Below are 26016 nucleotides of genomic sequence, written 5' to 3'. Positions count from 1 at the left end.
CATGCAGGGGTGATTCACTATGTGGAAATATAACAATGTAATCCATCATATAAACAAATGAAGGAGAAATACCACAGCATCATCTCCTTAGATGTTGACAAATCATTTGACAAAATCCAACACCCGTTCATGATCGAAGACTTGGTGAAATCAGGGATACAAGGCACATATGTAAACATAGTAAAAACAATATACAGCAAGCCTATAGCAAACATCAAACTACATGTAGAGAAACTTAAATCAGTCTTGATGAAACCAGTGACAACGAAAGGCTGTCCACTCTCTCTGCATCTCTTCAACATAACAATTGAATTAAGACAACTATTGGAGAGCAAGGGAATATACAGATTCAATGCAATTCCCATCAAAATACCAACTCAATTCTTTACAGACCTTATAAAAAAGAATCTCAGCTTCCTATGGAGAAACAAAAACACAGAATCTCCCAAACAATCCTGTACAACAGATCATCTGTATGTATGCTGAAAAACAGCAAACCAAGTAATCCAATTAAAAAATGGGGAACAGATCTAAACAGAGAATTCTTGACAGAGGAATATCGAATGGCAGAGAAACACTTAAAGAAATGCTCAACATCATTAGCCATTAGGGAAATGCAAATCAAAACGACCCTGAGACCTTACACCCATCAGAATGGCCAAGATGAAAACTCAAGTGACAACACATGTTGGAGAGGTTGTGGAGAAAGGGGAACCCTCCTCCACTGCTGGTGGGAATGTAAACTGGTACAACCACTCTGGAAATCTATCTGGCACTTTCTAAGACAATTAGGAATAATGCTTCCTCAAGACCCAGCTCTACCACTGCTAGGTATATATCCAATTTTGCTCAAGTATACAACAGGGATATTTGCTCTATCATGTGTATAGCAGCTTTATTTGTAATAGCCAGAACCTGGAAACAACCTAGATATCCATCAATGGAGGAATGGATGCAGAAATTGTGGTATTCTTACACAATGGAATACTACTCAGCAATCAAAAAGGAGGAAATCATGAAATTGGCAGGCAAATGGTGGGATCTAGAAAAGATCATTCTGAGTGAATTATCCCAGAAGGAGAAAGACAAACACAGTATATACTTGCTTATATAAACCTATAAGTTATGATAAACACAATGAAATCTATACACCTAAAAAAGATAATCAAAAGAGTGGACACAGGGTAAGATGATCAATCCTTATTTACAAAGACAGATGGGGTGTGCTTTGAACATATGACAGGAGTCTATCGCAGAAGGCATCTGAAAGACTCTACCTAGCAGTGTTTCAAAGCAAACACTAAGACGCATAACCAAACTTTCGGCAGAGTACAGGGAATCATATGAAAGAAGGGGAGTTAGTATGATGTGGAAAAGATAGGAGCTCCACAAGGACCAAATATATCTGGGCACAGAATCTTTTCAGACTGACATTCAACCAAGGACCATGTACAGATATAACCTAGAACCTCTGCTCAGATGCAGCCTGTGGTAGCTCAGTATCCAATTGGTTTCCCATAGTAAGGGGAAAAAAAGAATATTTCTAACAGGAACTCAATGGCTGGCTCTTTGACTTCCCCACCCCCTAAGGGAGGAGCAGGCCTGTTAGGCCACAGAGGAGGATTTTACAGCCTGTCCTGAAGATACCTGATAAAACAGGGTCAGATGAATGGGGAGGAGGTCCCCAACCCTATCAGTGGACTTGGAAAGGGGCAGGGTGGAGATGAGGGAGTGAGGGTGGGATTGGGAGGGAATGAGGAATACAGAGTCAATAAAATGTAACTAATGAGAAAAAATGAAATTAAAAAAAGAAAATGTAAAAAAAGAGAAAAGAATGGGTATAGGATTATAGAATAAAAGGTAGATTATTGAATCTAATTGTATCAAAAAAAAAAAAAGATGAAATGATTTCCCGTGCTCATGGGCTGACAGGATAAAGATGGTAAAAATGGTCATCTTAGAAAAAACAATCTACAGATTAATTGCAATTCTCCTCAAAATACCAACACAATTATTTTCACAACTTGATGGAACAAGTCTCAACTTCAAAGGGAAAAAATAAAAAAAAAAAAAAAACAGAATTGCGAAAATAATCCAGCACAACAACAGGTCATCTGAAGGTATCTCCATCCCTGATCTCAAGCTGCACTACAGAGCAATAGTAATAAAACCTGCATGGTACTGGCCTAAAAAAAGAATGGTGGATCAATGGCATAGAATAAATGACCCAGAAATAAAAACAAACACCTATGGATATTTGATTATTGACAAAACATCATAAACCTTACATTATCAACAAGACAGCATTTTCAACAAGTGGTGCTTGTCTAACTAGAAGTCAACATGTAGAAAAAAATGCAAGTACTTCCATTTTTATCATCTTGCACAAAACTAAATTCCAAGTGGATCAAAGACCTCAACATAAAACAAGACAAAAAATATATTAGAAATGGGAAGAGTGTAGAACTCATTGACACATGAGACAACTTTCTGATCAGAACACCAACAGCACAGGCTCTAAGATCAACAGTCAATAAGTGGCCTAGGCATATATCCAAAATATGCTCAAGTACACAACAAGGACATTTGTTCAACCATGTTGAAAGCATCTATATTTGTAATAGCAAGAACCAGAAAATGACCCAGACGTCCCTCAGTTGAGAAATGGATACAGAAATATCGTGGTACATTTACACAATGGACTACTACTCAGCAATTAAAAACAAGTAAATCTTTAAATTTGCAGGCAAATGTTGGGATAGAGAAAAGATTATCCCGAGTGAGGAATCCCAGAAGCAGAAAGACACACTTGGTATATATAAGTGAATATTAGACAAACAATATACGAAAAACGTACTATAATCTGTATACCTGAAGAAACTAAGGAAGAAGGAGGTTCTGGGTAAGGTGATTAATCCTCACTCAGAAAGACAAATAGTACAGACATTGGAAGGAGAAAACAGGAAACAGGACTGGAGCCAAACAAAGAAGGCCTCTGAAAGACTCTACCCAGCAGTGTATCAAAGCAGATACTGAGGTTCATAAACAACTTTGGGCAGAGTGCCAGAAAAATTATGAATAAAAGGAGACATAGAAAGACCTGGAAGAGACAGGAGCTCCACAATGACATCAACACAACCAAAAAATCAGGGCCCAGGGGTGTTTTTTGAGACTGATACTCCAACCAAGGGCCATTCATGGAGATAACTTAGAACCCCTGCACAGATGTAGTTCATGGCAGCTCAGTAGCCAAGTGGATTTTGCAATAGGGGAACAGAGACTGTCTGTGACATGAACTCAGTAGGTGGCTGTTTTATCACCTCCCCCTGATTGGGAAACAGCTTTACCAGGCAAAGAGGAAGACAACGCAGCCAGTCATGATGAGACTTTATAGGCTAGGTTCAGATGGAAGGAGAGGAAGATCTCCCCTATCAGTGTACTTGGGAAGGGGCATGGGAGGAGATGAATGAGGGGTGGTGGGATTGGAAGGGAATGAGGGAGGGAGCTACAGCTGGCATACAAGTGAAAAAACTGTAATTAATATAAAAATAAAAATAAAAATAAAAAACCAATCAATAATTGGGTCCTCATGAAAGTGAAAAGCTCCTGTAAAATAAAAGACACTGTCATCAGAACCAAGGGACAGACTGCAGTCTGGGAAAAGATCTTCACCAACTCTGTATCTGAGAGAGAGTTAATATCCAGAATATATAAAGAACTCAATAAGTTAAAAAGCAACAAATGAAGTAATCCAATTTAAAAATGGGGGACGGAGCTAAACAGAGAATTCTCAATAGAGGAATATCAAATTGCAGAGAAACATTTAAAGAAATGTTCAACATCCTTAGTCATCAGGGAACTGCATATCAAAATGACCCTGAGATTCACCTTACACCCATCAGAATGGCTAAGAGAACCAACTCAAGTGACAAGACATACAGGAGATGATGTGGAGAAAGGGGAACCTTCCTTTGTTGCTTGCTGAGAATGTAAACATATACAACCTCTTTGGAAAGAAATCTGGTGTGTTCTCAGTTGGGGATTGTTCTAACTCAAAATGCAGCTACTAGGCACATATCCAAAATATGCTCAAGTACACCACAAGGACATGCTCAAACATGTTCCCATCAGCATTATCTGTAATAGCCCAAATCTGGAAAAAAAAACCCAGATGTCCCTCAGTTAAGGAAAGGATACGATAATTGTGTTACATTCACACAATGGAATACTATTCAGCAATTGGAATCAAAGAAATCATGGAATGTGAAGGCTAATGGTGGGACCTAGAAAAGATCATCCTGAGTGAGGTATCCCAGAAGAAGAAAGCCACACATTGTATATACTCACTTAGAAGTGGATATTATACATATAATATAGGATAAGCATATTAAAATCTTTATACCTGAAGAAGCTAAACAAGAAGGAGTACACTGGGTAATATGATCTATTGTCACTCAGAAAGGTGAACAGGATGGATGTCAGAAGAAGGAGAAAGCAGGGAACAGGACAGGAGCTTACCACAGAGGGCCACTAAAAGACCCTGTCCAGCAGGGTATCAAAGCAGATGCTGAAACACATAGCCAAATTTTCAACAGAGTGCATCGAATCTTATGAAAGAAGGGGGAGATAGAGAGACCTGGACAGGCCAGGTGGTACACAAGTAGAGCAGCAGAAGCAAAACTTCTGTGCACATGGGGTCTTCTTTGAGACTGATATTCCAAACAAGGACCATGCATGGTGATAACCTAGAACCGCCCCAGAGAAATATCCTATGGCAGCTCAGTCTCCAAGTGGGTTACCTAGTAAGGGGAAGAGGGACTGTCTCAGACATGAACTCAGTGGCTGGATCTTTGATAATCTCTCCCTGAGCAGGAAACAGTCTTACCAGGCCACAGAGGAAGACAATGCAACCAGTCCTGATGAGACCTGATAGACTAGGATTAGAAGGAAGGAGGGGAAGACCACCCCTATCAGTGGACTTGGGGAAGGGCATGCAAAGAAATGAGGGAGGGATGGTGGGATTGGGATGGAATGAGGGAATGGGATACAGGTGGCATACAAAATGAATAAATGCAATTAATAAAAAATGATTTTAAATATAAGGAATGTTGACTAGTGTGGTAAAGTCTCTTTCCATACAATCGCAGAAGTCACAAAAGGATGCTGGATGATGCTCCAAGATCCCAGAGAGATTCTATGAGACTCTCAGCAAGTTCTGAGAGGGCCTGGTGCTCCAAACTCCCAGTGAGAGTCTGATGTCTTTCATTTAGTTTTTGAACCTGCATAGAGCCTCTTTGCCTCTCATGCACAGATATAAAAGTCAAGAGATGCTGGTCTGATGTTTTGTTTGTCTCCTGGGAGTATTTACTTGTACATGTCATTTGAGTTATGTTTGTCATTGGCTCATTTTGGACTCTTCTGGATTAATATGTAGTAATCATGAACCAAACATTATCTATTGGCCATCTGTTTACCCCTTAACTTGGTTTAGCTTGTTTCAAAAATTTTCAGAAAAAAAAAAAAAAAAAAAAAAAAACCAGCTTCTCTAGTAAAAAAAATGAATGAATAAAAATAAAAAAAGCAGCTCATTTGACAAAGACTGATAATACTGGCTCTGTCCTTGAAGGTCTGCATTTTTGCAACTGAGTCTCCTGCCTGGGTTAACCTGGCAGCCAGCCAGTTATGGCATGTTCAGCCTGCTCTTGAAAGGGCACCAGTGGCTTTTCCGTTTCTCCATAAGAAATCTAATGTTTAATTCTGCTACAAAGCCTCTGTGCTCATAAGAAATTGGATTCAACAGGTAGCAAGATGCTCCTCCTTTGAAATAACAGCTTAAAAGTACAAAGAGTATTGTTTGTATAAGTTTGCAATGTTATATAAATCTTGGTTATAGGTTAATGATTATTGGGTATGTTTAAAATCTGTAACGTAAAGTTAACTTAAAACTTAGGATTGGAGCCATTCTAAATAACAAATGGCATGAGCGCAATAAAAAAAGTCTCAACAGGTAACATAAATTTGTATAAGATTTTACATAATTTCTGTCCTGTCTTAAAAACAAGGATCATAAAAAAAAACGTTTAAAACTTTGTTTGTATGAGATATTAGAGCTACACCTCCATGTGTCTGTATACCAGAACTTTTCTTGTTGGCAGTCAAACTTTGTAACATCAAAATAATACATTTGGTATTGATTTTAAAGACACTGATTTGTCTGAATTTTTAACACTGATAAAATTTGGATTTGACTTCTAAAAACTATGGTTATGCTCTATGACTTCACTCTGGGCATTTTAATATTGCAAAAGCAGATTTTGAAGAATGTTTGAATGTTTAAGGCTATAAAACATTTTAAAATTTTTCAGGTATTTAAAAATAATGACCCTCTGCAACCTAACAAGGAAATTGGAACAGTTTCTCAGTGCTTTCAGGGAGGTAAAAAGGCCTTGTTATTTATTTTATTAATTTTACCAAATTAAACCAAGCCATACTGTTTAAGGCAATTGAAGAAACTAGAGTTTTTAAAATGTATCATTTCAGGATGGTAAAAACCCATGGAATGAGTGAGTAAAAAAAAAAAAAATGAAAAGGATTTTAAAGGAAGTTTTTATGTTGTCTATAAAACAAAACAAAAAAAAAGCAAGAGACTGGGATGGAAAAAAAAAGCTTGTCTAAAGTAAAAATGTTCTCTTTTTTTTAATTTTATTTTTTTTTCTTATCAGTTACATTTTATTAACTGTATCCCAGCCATATCCCGCTCCCTCATTCGCTCCCAATCCCACCCTCACTCCCTCATCTACACCCTGCCCCTTTCCAAGTCCACTGATGTGGGGGGCTCCTCCCCATTCATCTGATCCTGTTTTACCAGGTATCTTCAGAACTGGCTGCAAAGCCCTCCTCTGTGGCCTAACAGGACTGCTCCTCTCTTGGGGGGGGGGGTGGAGAGGTCAAAGAGCCAGTCATTAAGTTCCTGGTAGAAATAGTCCTTGTTCCCCTCACTATGGGAAACCAATTGGTTACTGAGCTACCACAGGTTACATCTGAGCAGAGGTTCTATGTTATATCCATAAATGGTCTTCTTCCGTAGAATTGGGGTACTATGTAGATATTGTTTAAATTTGGTTTTGTCATGGAATATTTTGAATTCTCCGTCTATGTTGATTGAAAGTTTTGCTGGGTATAGTAGTCTGGGTTGGAATCTGTGGTCCCTTAAGGACTGTATGATTTCTGTCCAGGCCCTTCTGGCTTTCATAGTTTCTGTTGAGAAATCTGGTGTGATTATGATAGGTCTACCTTCATATGTTACTTGGCTTTTTCCCTTGCTGCTTTTATAATTTTTTCTTTGTTCTGTAGGTTCAGTGTTTTGACTGTGATGTGACGTGAAGAATTTCTTTTCTGGTCTAGTCTACTTGGTATTCTGTAGGACTCTTGTATGTTTATGGCCGTCTCCTTCTTTAAGTTGGGAAAGTTTTCTTCTATAATTTTCTTGAAAATATTTTCTGGACCTTTGAGCCTGATGTCTTCTTTTTCTTCTACTCCTATTATTCTTAGATTTTGTCTTTTCATGGTGTCCTTGATTTCTTGGATGTTTTGTGTTTGGAACTTTTTTGATTTTATTTTTTCTTTGAGAGATGTGTCAATTTCTGCAAGTGTATCTTCGTCTCCTGAGATTCTTTCTTCCATCTCTTGTATTCTGTTGGTGATGCTTACCTTTGTAGTTCCCGATCTTTTCTCTATGTTCTCCAGCTCCTGGTTTTTCTCTATTTGTATTTTCTTTATTGATTCTAATTCTGTTTTCATGTCTTGTACAATTTCCTTCATCTGTTTGAATGTGGAGTCCTGCTTTTCAATGACCGCTTCTATTTTTTTTTCCGTTTCCTCTCTATGTATCACTAATTGTGCCTCTACTTTTTTGGCTATAATTGCGTGTATTTCTATGGGAGCTTTGTTTATTTCTTCTTTATTTGCCTTCATTTGTGTGGACATTTCTTTGAAAGCTTTGTTCATTTCTTCTTTGTTTCCCTCAATTCTCGTGGTCATTTCTCTGCGAGTTCTATATGTTTCCTCTTTGTTCGTCTCGATTTCCTTGGCTATTTTTCTGAGGGCTTTGTTCATTTCATCTTTATGGGCCTCTAATAGCTGGAGAAGCATAGTTTTGAGGTCCTTTTCTTGTCTATCTAGTGAATTGAAGTGTCCATTGATTTGTGGGGTTGCTGGTGAGGTCATTATGTCCTGATTTTTATTGGGTGTGTTCTTATGTCTGCCTCTAGCCATCTGGTTATCTATAGCCCTCACTGTTTGTTCCTTGGTTTATAGCTCAGGCTATGATCATCTCTTTCCGTTTTTTTTTTTTTTTTTTTTTTTTTTTTTTTTTTTTTTTTTTCAGGAAGATGAGAGAGGTTCAGTGGTTTTGGAGTGTGCACTGTGGTTTCAGTTTTGCCTAAGTAAGGAATGTGGCACAGTGTGCATGTGCGGATTCTTTGACTATTGCAGTGGTCTGTAGGCCACTATTATGCATTTCTGTCTGAGATCCAGGGATTGTTTGCCTGGATTACACTGGTGGACCCACAAGGCAGAGGCTGCAACATTGGGGTCGCTATCCCAAGAATCCCTATGATGCCCACACTAGGGGTGAGGGTGGCAGGGATCTCGTCTGGTTGCTTCTGTGGAGAGGCCCTGGGTCTGGGGCAAACTCTCCCTAGAATGCTCACTCACTCTCTTGCAGGACCAGTTGGAATGCACAGGGGTTCCCCTTTCTCTCTACTCTCTGATTTGGTCCTGCTGCAGAAAATGCACGGGTAGGCTAACAGTCAGCTCTGTGACACTGTGGCCACAGGACTCGGTGTCCACCATTCCTGTGTGCTGCCTCTCTGTCCTTTCCCTCTACCAGGAAGGATTATGATGACTGGTTCGAGGGTAGCGTGGGAAAGAGTTAGGTTGAGTGTTCTCAATCCCAGATCCCGGGCCCAGATCTCTCTGCAAGAAGCAGCCTGGCGGTAGAACCTATGTTTGCTGATGCCAAGATTGTACCAGGTAGGGTTGAGTGTCCTAAGATCCAGAGCTTGGGTTTCTCTGCCAGGGGCCGCTGGGTGAGCTGAAGAGGGGGTGCTGTGTCCTGTGGCAGGCTCCCTCTCTGTCCTTCCCCTCTGACCTGCCCCTCCACCAGGGCAAGCGGCTGTGCTCTCAGGGGAGTGCCAGAAGGGGTTGGGAATTCTCAGTCCCGATCCTGAGCCAGGGTTTTTCTGCCAGGGGTCAGGGGGCTGCCGGTGATAGGACTTGGTGCTAGACCTTATTGTGCAGGATGCAGGAGATTCTCAGGATGTGTTGAATGACCACAGTCCCAGATCCTGAGCTGAAGTTTGTTTGCTAGGAGCCTCTGGCAGCACTGGGGTCCGAGCACTGTGAAGCCGCTGTGCACCTCTTTATCTTTCCTCTCCACCATGGCAGGGTTATGGTGGCATTTGCGGGAGTGCTCAAAAGGATTGGGTTTTCTCAGTCCCAATCTCGGGTTGGGGTAAAGACAATGTGGTCTGTGGCAGATTCTGCTGGATGCCCCCTGCCTCCTCCGAAGAGGAAGTAGGGATTTTGAGCTGGGCGCGCAGCAGCTCTCTGCACAGTGGAGCTCAGCTGTGAAGGTGGCGGGTACCCATGGTCAGTGAGACCTTCCAGGGAAAGACCGGGTAACCCATGATAAGTCTCTCAACCTTCCTTCCCCATGGGGTTTTCTTGGAACTGGAACTCTCAGTCTCTGGCACCCTTGTGCCCACCAATCAGCCTGGGAAAGTGATCAGGACACGCAAGCGTGCGGCTCCAGCCTGGAGAACCAAAGCCCGCATTAGCTGGGATCTCTTCTGGGTTCTAGCTGTGTGGCCTGAGAGTGGACCCGACCAATTCCCATGCTGTGGGAGCCTCCCCTCACCTGGGAAACATGATAGCTGTAGTTTTAGGGCCCAGAGTTCAGCCTCCTGGTCGCTGCACGGAGAGTTTTGTCCTGTTTCTCAGACACAGTGTTCTCCTGGCGCCGCCATCTTGGCCCCCCAAAAATGTTTTCTTAAACCTAAAAATCAGAGCTAGAAAAAAAATCATAACCTAAACATGTATAAAATGTTGTAAAATGTCAAAGTATATAAAAATTTATAAAAGGCCAGAGTATGTAAAAATTACAAGAAGCTAGAGGGCATATGAACTTTATTTGCTTTGGTTGTACACCTGGAAATACAAGAAAAAATAAACTGTAAAGTATGCCAAAATTTAAACCATATTAAGTTAATTCTGGTTGGTTTTGCCCCAGATCCAAGGTCCCTGTTTGCTAGCAGGCAGATATCAGATCCTTCCCAACCACATCCACACTGTAGGCAACATAGACATCATTGGGACAGTGTTCTCAACATTGAAGCCCGTCTTCTGTGGGTCTCCTAGTGGAGTCCAGGCAAAAAATTCCTAGATCCCAGACAGATCTGAATAATGGGAGGACAGTACCAGAGGCCTATATGCATTTAGAGCACCCATGCAGGCACATTGTGCCCATGAACTGCACCCGAACCCAATCCTGCACTTATGCTCCACCATTCCAGGCATCTAAACACTCAGGCACACTGTCCTTCAAGGCACACTTCCACACACTCCCATGATTTTGTGTATGTACCTGCATCTTTCCTGCCTTAGCTACAGCTAAAACACCAACATCTGCTCTCAAAGTGGTGGACTTCTCTCATCTTCCTGAAGTATACTCCAGATACCAGAGACAAACAGACCCAGTTTGGAAGTACAGACTAGAGGAAAAAACAGCCAAAGCCACTGATAAGCAATGGCTAAAGATTGGCATAAGAACACATCCAAAAAAATCAGGACAACTTGCCTTCATCACCAACCCCAAATATCAACGGATATTTTAATAACATCAGAAGCACAGGAGAATGATCTCAAGTGTGTGCTTTTCCAGTTATTAGAGGCCCATAAGAAAATATCAGAAAAAGGATAGATATCCCATGCTCATGGATTGATAGGATAAACATAATGAAAATGGCCATCCTGCTAAAAGTAGTCTACAGATTCAAGGTAATTCCCATCAAAATACCAACATAATTCTTTACAGAACTTGAAAGAACAATTCTCAATTTCATATGGAAAATAAAAAACCCACGGTTGTTTAAAAAAAAATCCTGTACAACAACAGATCATCTGGAGTTATCTCTATCCTTGATCTCAATCTGTACTATAGAACCACAGTAATAAAAACTGCATGGTACTGGCAGAGAAACAGTCTGGAGGATCAACACAATCAAATAGAAGACCCAGAAATAAACCCACACACCTACGGATATTTGATTTTTGACAAAAATCCAAAACCATACAATGGAATATTGATAGCGTCTTCAACAAATGCTTCTGTCTTAACTAGATATCTACATGTAGAAAAATGTAAATAGATCCATACTTATGACCCTGCCCAAAACTAAAGTCCCAGTGCATCAAAGACCTCAACATAAAACCAGACACACTAAATCTGTAAGAAGATCAAGTGGGGAAGATCCTTGAACTCATTGGCATAGGAGTCAACTCTTAAACACAACATCAACAACACAGGCTCTAAGATCAACAGTTAATAAATGGGACCTCATGAAACTGAAAAGGTTCTGTAAAGCAAAGAACACTGTCATCAGAACAAAACGACAGCTTACAGATTGGGAAGGATCTTCACCAACCCTCTATCTGACAGAGGGCTAATATCCAGAATATATAAAGAACTTAAGAAGTTAAACACCGGGAGAATCCAAGATTGGGGCGACCAGCATGCACCATATTCAGAGGAGCTGAAACTCTGAATTGGTGAGTCTAGGGGCTGTAAAACCCAAAACAATGGTAGAAGAGTCTGGGGAGAAGGGAGACAAACCCTGATCTGAGTCCAATAGGATACAGTTTGTCAGCGAACATCTCCTTTGACTTCACCTGGGGAATCGATTCCCAGGCACTTCCATAATAATGGGTGGAAGCAGAAGTGGAGGTAGCCAAGCCTGCAGCAGAGGAAGCAGCGGAGGTACCGCAGCAAACATGGAGGCAGCAGTGGAGGCACCACAACTAGCAGCTGAAGCAGAGGAAGCACCCCGCAGTGCAAACAGCTTGCCTAAACACAGTGCTACCTGTTCCAAGCACAAATCCTCCTCCTTGAGATTTGAGACTAAGTACACTCAAACCCCTGGCATTTTCCCCAGGAACTCTGATCACCAGCCTTGCCTGAGGGGGAGGAGGCAGAGGAAGCACATAGCGCTTCCCAAATCAGAGTGCACAGCACAGCCTGCTGTGTTCACAGCTTCTAGCACAGAGCAGAGGGCTGGGCACACAGAGCCCACGACAGAGTACTTGTTCAACCTGCAGTGTCAGCCACAGACCTCATAGTCCAGCCTGCAGAGCCTTCCAAAGATTGGAGACCACTGGCTATTCAGGAAACCTGCACAGGGATTTGTGTCCACAATCTGTGCTTGCTAACACCATTAGCATCCACATCCCCTCCTGTGCTTCCTCCCAACCCCCATATCCCAATTACACTCTCTAGCACTACCCATCAAGACACACTTAGACATGCGTGGGAGCACACACACACACACACACACACACACACACACACACACACACACTTACTCCCCCGCAATAACGAATCTGTGCCAGCAGCTTTTCCTCTCTAGGGTACAACTGAAGCAACAACACACACTCTCAAAACACTGGACTTCCCTGATCTTCCTGAAGAATATTCCAGACACCAGAGAAAGACAGTTCCAGTCTGAAGTTCAGACTCAAGGAAAAGACAGTGAAGATCACATATAAGCAAATGGACAAAGGTAGGAGTAAGAACTCACCCAACAAAAATCAAGACACCATGGCCCCACCAGCAACCCCCAAGCTGTCATTGAGTAGCAAGTTGTTCAGTTTCCATTTATGTACAGGCTTTTTGCTGTTTCTCTTGTTGGTGAGGTCCAGCTTTAAACCATGATGGTCAGATAGGATACAAAGGATTATTTCAATCTTCTTGTATCTGCTGAAGCTTGCTTTGTGACAAACTACATGTTCTATTTTGGAGAATGTTCCATGAGGTGCAGAAAATGTATACTCTTGGTTTTGGGTGCAAAGTTCTGTAGACATCTATTAGGTCCATTTGATTTAGGGCCTCTGTAAGTGCCCTTTTTTCCCTGTTTTACTTGTGAACGGATGACCTGTCCCTTGGTGAGAGCGGAGCATTGAAGTCTCCCACTATTAAGGCTTCCAATCAATGTGTGATTTCAGCTTTAATAATGTTTCTTTTACAGATGTAGGTGGTCTTTTATTTGGGGCTTAGATGTTCAAAATTGTGATGTTCTCCTGTTGGAATTTTCCCTGATGAGAAGGAAGTGCCCCTCCTCATCTTTTTTGATTAATTTTGGTTGAAAGTCTATTTTATTAGATATTGGGATCGCTCCCTCAGCTTGTTTTCTGGGTCCATTTGCTTGATAAACATTTTTCCAGCCCTTTACTCTAAGGTAGTTTTTATCTTTTTTGCATAGGTGTGTTTCTTGGATGCAGCAGAATTCTGGATCCTGTTTGCACAACTGTTCTATTAGTCTGTGTCTTTTTATTGGAGAGTTGAGTCCATTGATATTGATAGATAATAGTGACCAATGACCGATAGTTCCTTTTATTGTAGAGTTGGTGGTCTTACTATGATTCATTGCGGGGTTTTTTTCTTTTAATTTTTTTGGGAAATTATCTGTACACTATTTTTTCTTTAGTGTAGTTGTTTTCATTGGATTGGAATTTTCCCTTCTAATATCTTCTTTAGGGCTGGGAAGCTGTGTAGATATTGCTTCAATTTAGTTTTATCATGGAATATTTTGATTTCTCCATCTATGTTGATTGAAAGCTTTGCTGGGTATAGTAGTCTGAGTTGACATCTGTGTTCCCTTTAAGACTGAATGATTTCTGTCCAGACCCTTTTGGCTTTCATAGTTTCTGATGAGAAGTCTGGTGTGATTCTGATTGGTCTACCTTCATATGTCACTTGGCCTTTTTCCCTTTGTTTTGTAGGTTTAGTGTTTTGACTATGATGTGACAAGAAGTATTTCTTTTCTGGTCTAGTCTATATGGTGTTCTGTAGGCTTCTTGTATGTTTATGGACATCTCTTTCTTTAAGTTAGGAAATTTTTCTTCTATTATTTTCTTAAAAATATTTTCCAGTCCTTGGAGCCTGGAGTCTTCTTTTTCATCTATTCCTATTATTCTTAGGTTTCATCTCAGCAATTAAAAACAATCCTACTCAACAATTAAAAACAAGGAAATTATGAAATTTGCAGGCAAATTTTGGGACCTAGAAACGATCATCCTGAGCGAGGTATCCCAAAAGCAGAAAGACACACATGGTATATACTCACTTATATAGACCTATAAGATAGGATAAATATCCTGAAATCTTTACACCTAAAGAAGATAAACAAGAAAGAAGACCAAGGGTTAGATGATCAATCCTCACTTAGAAAGACAAATGGGATGGACCTTGGATGTAGGAGACAACAAGTAACAGGACAGGAGCCTACCACAGAGGGCCTCTGAAACACTCTACCTAGCAGTGTATCAAAGCAGATATTAAGACTCATAACTAAAATTTGGGCAGAGTGCAGGGAATCATATGAAATTAGGGGGAGTTAGTAAGACCTGGAGAGGACAGGAGCTCCACAAGGACCATATATATCTGGGCACAGGCGTCTTTCATGAGACTGTTTCTCCTACCAAGAACCACGTATGGATATAACCTAGAACCCCAGTTCAGATATAGCTCATGGAAGCTCAGTATCCAAGTGGATTCTATATTAAGGGGAACAGGGGCTATTTCTGACATGAACTCAATGGTGAGCTCTTCACACACACACACACACACACACACACACACACACACACACACCCGTAAGGGAGCAGCAACCTTGCTAGGTCACAGTAGGGGACATTGCAGCCAGTCCTGAAGAGACCTGATAAACTAGGGTCAGATGGAAGGGGAGGAGGTCCTCCCCTATCAGTGGATTTGGAAAAGGGCATGGAGGAGATAAGGGAGGGGGGGGGGTGGGAATGGGAGGGAATAAGGACGTGGTCTACGGCTGGAATACAAAGTAAATAACCTGTGATTAATATAAAAAATTTAAAAATTTTAAAAAATAATAAAATTTAAAAAAGAAACTTAGAAAACAAGAAGTTAAACACCAGCACATCAAATGATCCAATTTAAAAAAATGGATTTCAAAGCTAAACAGAGAATTCTCTATAGAGGAATATCGAATGGCAGAGAAACACTTAAAGAAATCCTCAGCCTCATTATCCATCAGGGAAATGCAAATCAAAATGACCCTGAGATTTCACCTACACCCATCAGAATGGCCAAGACCATAAATTCAAGTGACAACACATGCTGGAGAGGCTGTGAAGAAAGGGGAACCCTCCTCCACTTCCATTGGGAATGTAAACCTGTACAACCTCTCTGGAAATTCAATCTGGCACATTCTCAGACAACTAGGAATAACTCTTCCTCAAGATCCATCCATACCACTCCTAGGCGTGTATCCAAAATACACTCAACTATACAACAAGAACATTTGCTCAACAATGTTCCTAGAAGCTCTATTCATAATAGCCACAATCTGGAAATGACATAGGTGTCCCTCAATGGAGGAATAGATACAGAAATTGTGGTACATTTGCACAACGGAATACTACACATCTATTAAAAACAAGGAAATCATGAAATTTTCAGGCAAATGGTGGGAACTATAAAAGATCAGCTTGAGTGAAGTAACCCAAAGAAAAAAATATACTCTATACAATGTTATTTTTAATTTTTTTAATTAATTTATTTTTAATTAAATACAGTTTATTCACTTTGTATCCCACCTGCAGCCCCTACTTTGTCCTCGTCTAATCCCACCCTCGTTCCCTCATCTCCTCCCATTCCCCTCCACAAGTTCACTGATAGTGGAAAGCATCCTCCCCTTCCATCTGACCCTAGCATATCAGGTCTCATCAGGAGTGGCTGCATTATCTTCCTCTGTGGCATAGTAAGGCTGCTCCCCACTCAAGGGAAGAGCCGGGTGAGTTCATGTCAGAGACAGTCCCTGTTCCAATTACTAGGGAACCACTTGAATAATGAGGTTCCATGGATTACATATCTGCAGGAGTTCTAGGTTATCCCCATGCATGGGCCCAGGTTGGAGCATCAGTCTTGGAAAAGACCCTTTTGCCCAGATCCTTCAGTTCTGCTCCTCTCTTTGTGGAGTTTCTGTCCCCTCCTACCACAGAGGTCCTTCATCTCCCCCTTCTTTCACAAGACACTCTGCACTCTGTCCAAAGTTTGGCAAGCAGTCTCAGCATCTGCTTTGATACCCTGCTGGGTAGAGTCCTTCAGAGGTCCTCTGTGGTAGGCTCCTGTCCTGTTCCCTACACTCTCCCTCTTCTGACGTCCATCTTGTTTGCCTTTCTGAGTGATTATTAATGATTTTATCCAGGGTCCTCCTTCTTGCTTAGCTTCTTTGGGTGTACAGATTTTAGTATGTTTATCCTATATTCTAAGTCTAATATCCACTTTTAAGTTAGTGAAAAAATTTATTTATATGTTTTTAGTTTGCATTTTCTGAATCAGCAGAGCCTAACCCCTCTTCTAGAGCCTGTTTCCATTCCCCTCTTAGAAAGTTTCTTTAACTGAATTGTCTCTCCAGGGAGTGTAAGGGATGACTTACGATGTCATGTTCTCAACATGATTATTTTCATAAATTTCATAATTCTGCCTTGAACCTGGTGACTACATGCACCTTGTTGCAGCTATAAGTGACTTCCAAACTGAGGAGCACAGATGTTTTCAGAAATCAAATTTACAAGCCAGTGATTTAAAAAAAAAATGAAGGGAAAGAAGGCACTCCATAAGCACTTTTTTTTTTAAAATTTTTCATCAATTACACTTTATTCATTCTGCATCCCCCCATAAGCCCCTCCCTCCTCCCATTCCAATCCCACCCTCCCTCCTCCCTCTGCTTGCATGCAACTCCCCAAGTCCACTAATAGGGGAGGTTCTCCTCTCCTTTCTGATCTTAGTCTGTCAGTTCACATCAAAAGTGGCTGTATTGTCCTCTACTGTGGCCTGGTAAGGCTGCTCCCCCCCCCCAGAGGGAGGTGATCAAAGAGCAGGCCAATCAGATTATGTCAGAGGCAGTCCCTCTTCACATTACTATGGAAACTTCCTGAACAGAACACCAACAGCACAGGCTCTAAGAGCAACAACCAATAAATGGGACCTCATGAAACTGAAAAGCTTCTGTAAAGCAAAGGACACCGTCATCAAAACAAAGCGACCACCTACAGATTGGGAAAGAATCTTCACCAACCCTTTATCTGACAGAGGACTCATATCCAGTATTTATAAAGAACTAAAGAAGCTGAAAAGCAGGAAACCAAGTAATCCACTTAAAAAATGGGGAACAGAGCTAAACAGAGAATTCTCTGTAGAGGAATACCGAATGGCAGAGAAGCACTTAAAGAAATGCACAACCTCATTAGCCATTAGGGAAATGCAAATCAAAACAACCCTGAGATTTCACCTTACACCCATGAGAATGGCCAAGATCAAAAACTCAAGTGACAACACAAGCTGGAGAGGTTGTGGAGAAAGGGGAACCCTTCTCCACTGCTGGTGGGAATGTAAACTTGTACAACCACTCTGGAAATCAATCTGGCGCTTTCTCAGACAACTAGGAATAGTGCTTCCTCAAGATCCAGCCATACCACTCCTGGGCATATATCCAAAAGAGGCTCAAGTACACAAAAAGGACATTTGCTGAACCATGTTTGTAGCAGCTTTATTTGTAATAGCCAGAAGCTGGAAACAACCCAGATGCCCCTCAACTGAAGAATGGATGCAGAAATTGTGGTACATCTACACAATGGAATATTACTCAGCAATGAAAAATAAGGAAACCATAAGCACTTTTTTAAATCACTTTTTTTCATGAAACTGTACACCAAGTCGTACTAGTTTTCTAAAATACCACTACAACAATTCACAGAAGTCAGAAATTTTAAAATAGAGCTTAAAGGCTATTTAGCTCCTACACAAATGCCACAAATCCATGTATCTTTGGGACTGAATACAAGTCAAGAGATTTTTCATGGAGCTGCTTGTGTTAAGGAGAGTAAAGAAAACTCACCAATGGATGCTGTCTAAACTGTCTCACTATTTTCAGGTGTTTTGTTTTGGTAGCAAAGCTGGCTTTAATTGGCATTATTCAATTTTCAAAGTATTTATTGAGTACTTACCGTGGCCTAGCACTGGATTAAAGATTTTCATGTTGTTTAATAATCATGGCAGTCCAGTACTGTACTTTCATTCCTTTTCTGTAAATAGGGAAATAAACAAATGCATTCAGAAATTCACCTCATTATCATACTACAGTAATGAACTCAGGAGCACCAAACTGAAAATCACCTCTGAACAGTTAAACTGTTGACTGGCATTAGGAAACTGAAGTATCTAAACTTACCTACCTGTAAGATAAAAGTAAATCTAGCTATTGATGATGTTATGAAGATTAGATGAGGTAATTTATTTAAAGCTTCTAGATGAGCCATATGCAATGAGCCATAGTAGTGATTATCTTTCTCTCTTTGCCCTGTAAACAGAAGAGCCAAATTTTTAACTTACGTTTTGATTTCCAAGATGGTCTCTGTTCTTTCAGCTTGTGGTTGCAATTTAATTAATAAATCAATAAATTTAGGTCATAAAGTTAGAACTGAGAACATAATCAAAGCTATGATGATTACATGTTAATGGAGATAAAAATGCCTATCGAGTTGATCATATTATTCCTTCATTTCAATAGGATATTAAAGTTTACTTTGTAATCTTCACTTTCCCTGGGGGCCAGAGATGATGATGACTCGTGAAGCTATTTCCCAGTGCTTGTAGATGCTGTTTTATTCCCCCCCAGCCCCCCATTCTACAGTCCTCTTCCATCACTACAGATCCCTTCAGTATTTATTTATTTTCATAAAAAATCTTTTGAAATTGTATATTATGTAAGAACCTTGATTGTACTGTGATTTTGTTTTATAGTCAGCATTACTTTAAATAGTGCAAAATCTCAACATTGGCTCTACTGAAAATCGTGATGCATGCCAGATCAGGAGGCAACCTGGAAGTGATGGGCTTGGTGCTTGGTAAAGAGGACAGTGGGACCATGATCATCATGGGCAATTTTGTTTTGTCTGTAGAGGTCACTGAAACCAAAATAAATTCTCAGGCTGCCATATATGAGGAAATGGCTGCAAACACAGAAAATGACAAACAGGTAAAAATATGGTTTCTTAGAACTTAGTAACTCTTAAGAGTCTCAAGATGACTTTTGGGTTTCTGAGCTTAAAACTGTCCTTTTCACATTAAAATTTACAATTAAAATTGAATAATTTTCATGTAAAGTATTAAAAATCTTGTGAGGTTTATAGTACTAGGTTGGAGGAAGGAGTCCTTCTCAATTAAATTTTCATAGTCAGTGTCAGTTGTGTTTCAAATTGAAAAAAAAATATGTAGGCTTGGCATTCATGAGCCCAGAGTTCAATATCTCCAGAATCCCTCAACACTGGAAAAAAAAATGAAGAAATTTAGGAATTAACTATTCCTGAGAAGAGTGAATCTAATTTTTTCTAAGTAATTTTATTTATTTATTTATTTATTTATTACAATTTATTCACTTTGTATCCCAGCTGCAGCCCCCTCTCTTGTCCCAGTCCCACCAACCTTCCCTCATCTCCTTCTATGTCCTTTCCCTATTCACCTGATAGGGGAGTAACTTCTCCCATTCTAACTGACCTTAGAGTATCAGGTCTCATCAAGGCTCACTGCATCATCTTCCTCTGTTGCCTGGCAAGGCTCCACCCACCAAGGGAATGTGATCAGAGAGCCTGCCACTGTGTTAATGTCAGAGACAGCCCCTGCACCCCTTGCTAGGGAACCCACTTGTATACTGAGCAGCCGATTGGCTTTCTCTAAACAGGGGTTCTAGGTCCTCTCTATGAATGGTCCATAGTTGGAGTATAGGTCTCTACAGTCCCCACTCAGCCAAGGAAGTTTGGCAATGTTTTCCTCCTTGTGGAGTTCCTGTCCCCTCCAGGTCTTTCTATCTCCCTCTTCTTTCTATCTCTTTTTCTTAATAATTCTGCCACTCTTCCCAAAATTAGGCTATGAGTTTAAGTTTCTCCTTCAATATCCAGGTAGGTAGAGTCTATCCGAGGTCCCTTGTGGACCTCCTGTCTTGTTCCTTCTACTACTTTCAAATCAATACTGTTTGCCCTTCTGAATATGGATTAAGCATCTTCCCTAGGGTCCTCCTTGTTGTTAAGCTTCTTGAGGGCTATAGATTTAGTATGTTTATCCTATATTATATGGTTAATATCCGCTTATAAGTGAGTATATAACATTTGTGTCTTTCTGCTTCTGGGTTATCTCACTCGGGATGATCTTTCCTCGTTCCCATCATTAGCCTGCAAATTGTATGATTTCCTTGTTTGAATTACTGAGTACTGTTCCATTGTGTAAATGTACCACAATTTCGGCATCCATTACTTCATGAGAGACATCTAGGTTGTTTCCAGATTCTGGCTATTACGAACAGAGCTGCTACAAACGTGGTTGAGCAAATGTCGTTAGTGAGTGGTGGGGTATCTTTTGGATATATGCCTAGGAGTGGTATAGCTGGATCTTGAGGTACCATTATTCCTAAATTTTGGCAGAAGCACCAGATTGATTTCCAAAGTGATTGTACTAGGTTACATTCCCACCAACAGTGGAGGAAGGTTCCACTTTCTCCATATCCTCTCCAGCATGCATCATTCCTTAAGCTTTTTATCTTAGCCATTCTGATGAGTGTGAGGTTGAAATCTAATGGACTAGGCTATTTTTCTTCCTTAAGTTACTTATATACTTACACAGAACAAGATCAAGATTTTTTGTTCAATTTTTTAAGTATGTTGTATGTGATATGCATCTATGTGCAGATATGTTTTATAATCTACAGCATATTCCTGTGAAGGTATATCAGATGTTAGTGATAATGTCTGGGCTGAGAAAGAGAGAGATGAGGGAAAAGGTACAGAAAGAGAGTGGATAGCCTTGATCTGGTACCTTGATAATTTTACACTGCATGCATGTGTGTCTTTTCAGAAATTCTTTAGCTTCAAAGAAGCATGTGCTTCACACTGCTACTAGACCACAGTGCTTCATAAAACCTGTAAATGACAATATCTGAGATTCTACCACACCTCAAGCAAGCTTTTTCTTTCATGTATTAAGGTGGCCACCTTGAAAATGCAATTAGCTTATACCAGAGCTACCCAGGTTAAAGCTCTTGGCTCTCTGGGATTGATGTTAGTAGGCAGATGCTTAACTTGCACTCCCAGTAACCATTCATGGCAGTGGTGGTACGTGCATTAAAAAAACAAAACAAAACAAAACAAAACAAAACAAAAAGTGTCTCTGCTTTAGCAAAGAACTAAAGAACTCTAGTTTGATTCTTATCACCCATATGAAGGCTTACAACCTAGATCCAGGGTATCTGAAACCTTTCTCTGACCTCCAAGGACACGATATAAGACATATATTCAAGGAGTCATACATAAGGTAAAAATAAATAAGCGAATGAATGAATGAGGGTCTCATGTGTTTCAGGTTGGTCATTACCTCCTGAAATTGAACTCCTGATTCTCTTATTATGTGCTTAGCATACTAGGACTATAAGTGTAGAGTACCACATTCTTTTTAGCATTTTTTTATTTCAGTTTTAATTTTTGTTGTTTGTCTTCCTTCTTGTACGTTTGTATCAGGAGCTGGGGGAGAGACATACACATGCTATGACCCATGTACATAGGTGAGAAGACAGCTTGTTGGGGTCCATTCTCTCCCTCCACCATGTCGGTCTCAGGGACCAAATTCAGGTCCTCAGGCTTGACAGTAGGCACATTTACCCATAGGACCATCCTAGTGCCTCCACTTTTTTTGTTTCATTTTACCTTTTGTTTTTATGGTGTCAGGGTTTCATATGCTATTTAAGAGTTCTCTCTACCATGAAGCTATATCCTCAGTCCTCTAGCTTCAGTAAATATTTAAAAATTTGTATCTTTATGAGTGTTTGCATGTTATCTTTGTGCACCACACATGTGCTTGGTGCCTGTAGGGTCCAGAAGTAGCAGTGGGATACCCTGGAATTGGAGTTAGATGTGAGTGCTGGGAACCAAACCCATTTCCTTCTGCCAGAGCAGCAACTACCCTTAACTTCTGAGGTATCCCTCCAACCTATATAAGTTTTCTATGGGTTTAATTTTGTTTTGTTTTGTTACTGTTTTTGGCACAGAGTCTCTCTGTTATGTAGCTCTGTCTATCCTAGAACTGGATATGTTGACCAGGCTGTCCTTGAACTCCCAGACAGCCTCTGCCTGAGTGTTCAGGTTAATGCCATATACCACCACACCAAGCTTGTTTTATGTTTCTGTGTGTGTGTGTGTGTGTGTGTGTGTGTGTTTTAAGTTGTTCAGAAAGATTTGCTAAAGAAAGAATACTGAAAAATTAAAACACTGTGATAAAGGCTTAAGCTCTGGTGTCTTAACCCTCTTGCACCTCACACTTCACTCCTGTGATAAGAAGTTAAATCATAGAACCCATGTCATCTTCTTTGCTCTGCATAGGCATTTAATCAGGGTGGACTGAATTGGAGAAGCAGAAATGGCTAGAACCTGTCTTCTTCTATGTCCAGGGTGCTTTAGATGCAATCTGGATTTTATTAGGAGGAAACTAATAGTTGTTCATCTATTAAAGTATTTGGGTAAGGGAGGGAAGATTCTCAGTTGATTTGTTTGTTTCAAAAATATGTCCTTGTTGAATAGCATGCACAGCTTAAATAATAATAATAAATACTCTTTGATGATATGGTAACTAAATCTAATCTGTAAAATAACTGAATATTCCCATTTTATTGAACTTTTCTGGTTATTTTGGTTATCTTTTTCAGATGGTTTGCTAGTTTAGTTTACAAATATATAGTGCTATATTTACTTGCTTGTTTTGGGTTTCTGATCTTGACTCACTAGAACATATGGTTTATGTTGACCAATATTAAGCATATATCTCTTCTAGATTAACCCAAACAGAACAATATCTTCAGGAAAAGTGAATCTTGATACCCTTTGGACATATCCAAAGGTAATTTGGATGGAGAAGATAAGCAGGACATTCACAGTCTCAGGTAGTTTATACTAGCCATGAAATTACTTACCTGTGAAGCACTGGGAGTAGAGATGTGAGTCACCACAGGAGTGGCATGTGTTCATGAGTACAAGCACTGGTGTGCAGGTCAGAAGACAGCCTTTGGTGCCAGTCTTCTCCTTCCTCCTTGTTTGAGGCAGGTTCTTTTAGTTTTCACTGCAAATGAGCTACCAGCCACCAGGCTTATACAGCTGGCTTCTGTGGAATCTGTCTCCAGCTCCCCCGACTATAAGTATTAACTAGTCCTTCTTTGTGTGGGTTTTGGGATCCAAATTTAGCTTCTCATATTTTTATACAATCTTTTTTTTAAAGTTCTAAGGGATAGAGGCAAGCTATATGTCCATCCTGTTTGATATTTTTTTAGTGTAGAAAACTTTTCAAATACAAAATTGCAAACTGCCACAGTTCAAATAAAAAGATAACATAGTTGTTAAATATTAATCTTGGCAGACAAAGGGTTTTATCCGGGCACAGGGTCTTTTCTGAGACTGACACTCAAACAAGGACCGTCCATGGATATAACCTAGAACTTCTGCTCGGATGTGGCCCATGGTAGCTCAGTAACCAAGTAGTTTTCCAAAGTAAGGGGAACAAGGACTATTTCTAACAGGATCTCAAGGGTAGGCTCTTTGACCTCCCCCCCCAGGGGAGGAGCAGTCCTGTTAGACCACAGAGGAGGACTGTGCAGCCTGCCCTGAACATACCTGATAAAACAGGCTCAAATGAAAGGGGAGGAGGTCCTCCCTTATCAGTAGACTTGGAAAGGGGCAGGGAGGAGACCAGGGAGGGAGTGTGGGGTTGGGGAGGGAATGAGGGAGCGAGATACAGCTGGGACACAGAGTTAACAAAATGTAACTAAAAAGAAAAATTAAAATTAAAAAAAAGAGAAATGCTTGTGAGACCTTTGCAGCTTGACAAGTACTAGAGAAATAAGCTGAATCCATCTCTTTCCATGAAGGGAGCCTGTAGTCAGCAATCGATATTACTAGCATATGTAAACATCACCTAAACACAAGAGAATTTAAGCCATATGCCAAATCCTGCCTAGAGAAACTAATGGCTTTGGAGGTGAGTAGGAGGAATGTTTTTTCATTCTTGGATTTGTTATTTGCTTTGGTTTTGCTTTTAAGATAAAATCACACTCTGTATAGCCCATGCTTTCCTGGAGCTGAATACATGCTGTCCTCACAACTGTCAGTAGTCCTTTTGTCTCTGCCTCCCAAGTACTGAAATTGACATGTATGAGCCACCAGGCCCAGCTGTTATTAAAATATTGATGCTTACTAATTGGTTTTCCAGATTTTCATCCCATCCATAATAAGCTATAGAATATGCTAAGGGGATTTTCTTTCCTTCTCTCTTTCTTTCTTTCTTTCTTTCTTTCTTTCTTTCTTTCTTTCTTTCTTTCTTTCTTTCTTCCTTCCTTCCTTCCTTCCTTCCTTCCTTCCTTCCTTCCTTCCTTCCTTTCTTTCTTTCTTTCTTTCTTTCTTTCCTTCTTTCCTTTCCTTCTTTCTTTCTTCTTTGTCTTTCTTTCTTCCTTTCTGGCTACAAATCTCCTGATGAAGAACGTTCTGAGTATCAGACTATACCACTTAATAAAATAGAAGACTTTTTTGTGCACTGCAAACAGTGAGTAGTCGACCAGACATCAGGGCCAAGGATGTAACACAACAGCAGAATACATGCCTGTCACTCCCATGGCCTTGAGTTCAACCCCAGCACCAAAAACTCAGAAATGATTTAGTCAAAGATTTTTTTAACACATAAGAAAACTCAGACAGAATGCATTTGATAATATATAGTACCTTTGAAATAGTAGTAAAAATTGATTTAGGATAATAGTCAAATTATTTAGGTAATAATTACTCTTTTATTTATGTTTATTCCTCAGTAATTATATTAATATAGCTCATATCTTTCACATAAACATAAACATTTTTTATTGCACAGGATACTGTGTCCACAAAAAATTAACAGTGGAGACAAATACTACAGGTCTACAGTAACATGTTTGCTGACCTTCAAATACACAATTTTGGGATGGCAAGGTGGTTCAGTGAATAAAGGTCCTTGATGCCAAGGCTGAAAACCTAAGATCATTGTTCATGTGCTAACCTGATTTCCACCCTGGAGCATCCAACAACCTAAGATCAATCCCCAGGACCATACAAGAGAAAGAATTAATTCCTGCCTGTTGTACTCTGACTTCCATATAGTATATTCATCCACATGGTACTCATACACACACAATACATAAATGTAAGGTTTAGTTTTGGGGGGTTTAATTTTTTTGACAGTGTTTCTCTGTGTAGCCTTGGCTGTCCTGGACTCACTTTGTAGATCAGGATTTCCTCCAACTCAAAGAGATCCACCTGCCTATCCCTCCCATGTACTGGGATTGAAGGAGTACACCACCATGCCTGACAGCCATAGCAATTTTTAAAAGCTTCTTTTATTTATTTGTTTGTAAGTGTGTATGTGTTTGTGTACATGTATGTGGGCTCAGGCACTGTGGTCAGAAGAAAATATGAAAGTGTCAAGTTTCCTTCTTCCATCAAGCAAGTCCTGGGAATCCAACTCAGGACAAAACAAGTATCTTTTGTCTTTGCTCTTACTTGGTTTACAGCTTTTTGTTAGCTTCCATTATTGTGGCAAAATACCTGAGATAATGAGTTTATAAGAAAGAAAGTTTTATTTTTGCTCAAAGT

At 40.2% G+C, this 26016-nt stretch overlaps 1 pseudogene; it reads left to right on the top strand.

The window, feature by feature from the left end:
- LOC132649934 (COP9 signalosome complex subunit 5-like) overlaps positions 1-24941 on the top strand; it is a 99887-nt pseudogene extending 74946 nt beyond the window's left edge.
- Positions 24942-26016: the final 1075 nt, after the last annotated feature.

The sequence above is a fragment of the Meriones unguiculatus genome, chromosome X (genome assembly GCF_030254825.1).
Source record: "Meriones unguiculatus strain TT.TT164.6M chromosome X, Bangor_MerUng_6.1, whole genome shotgun sequence".
Classification (NCBI taxonomy): Eukaryota; Metazoa; Chordata; class Mammalia; order Rodentia; family Muridae; genus Meriones; species Meriones unguiculatus.
This window is presented reverse-complemented; position numbering and strand designations above follow the sequence as displayed.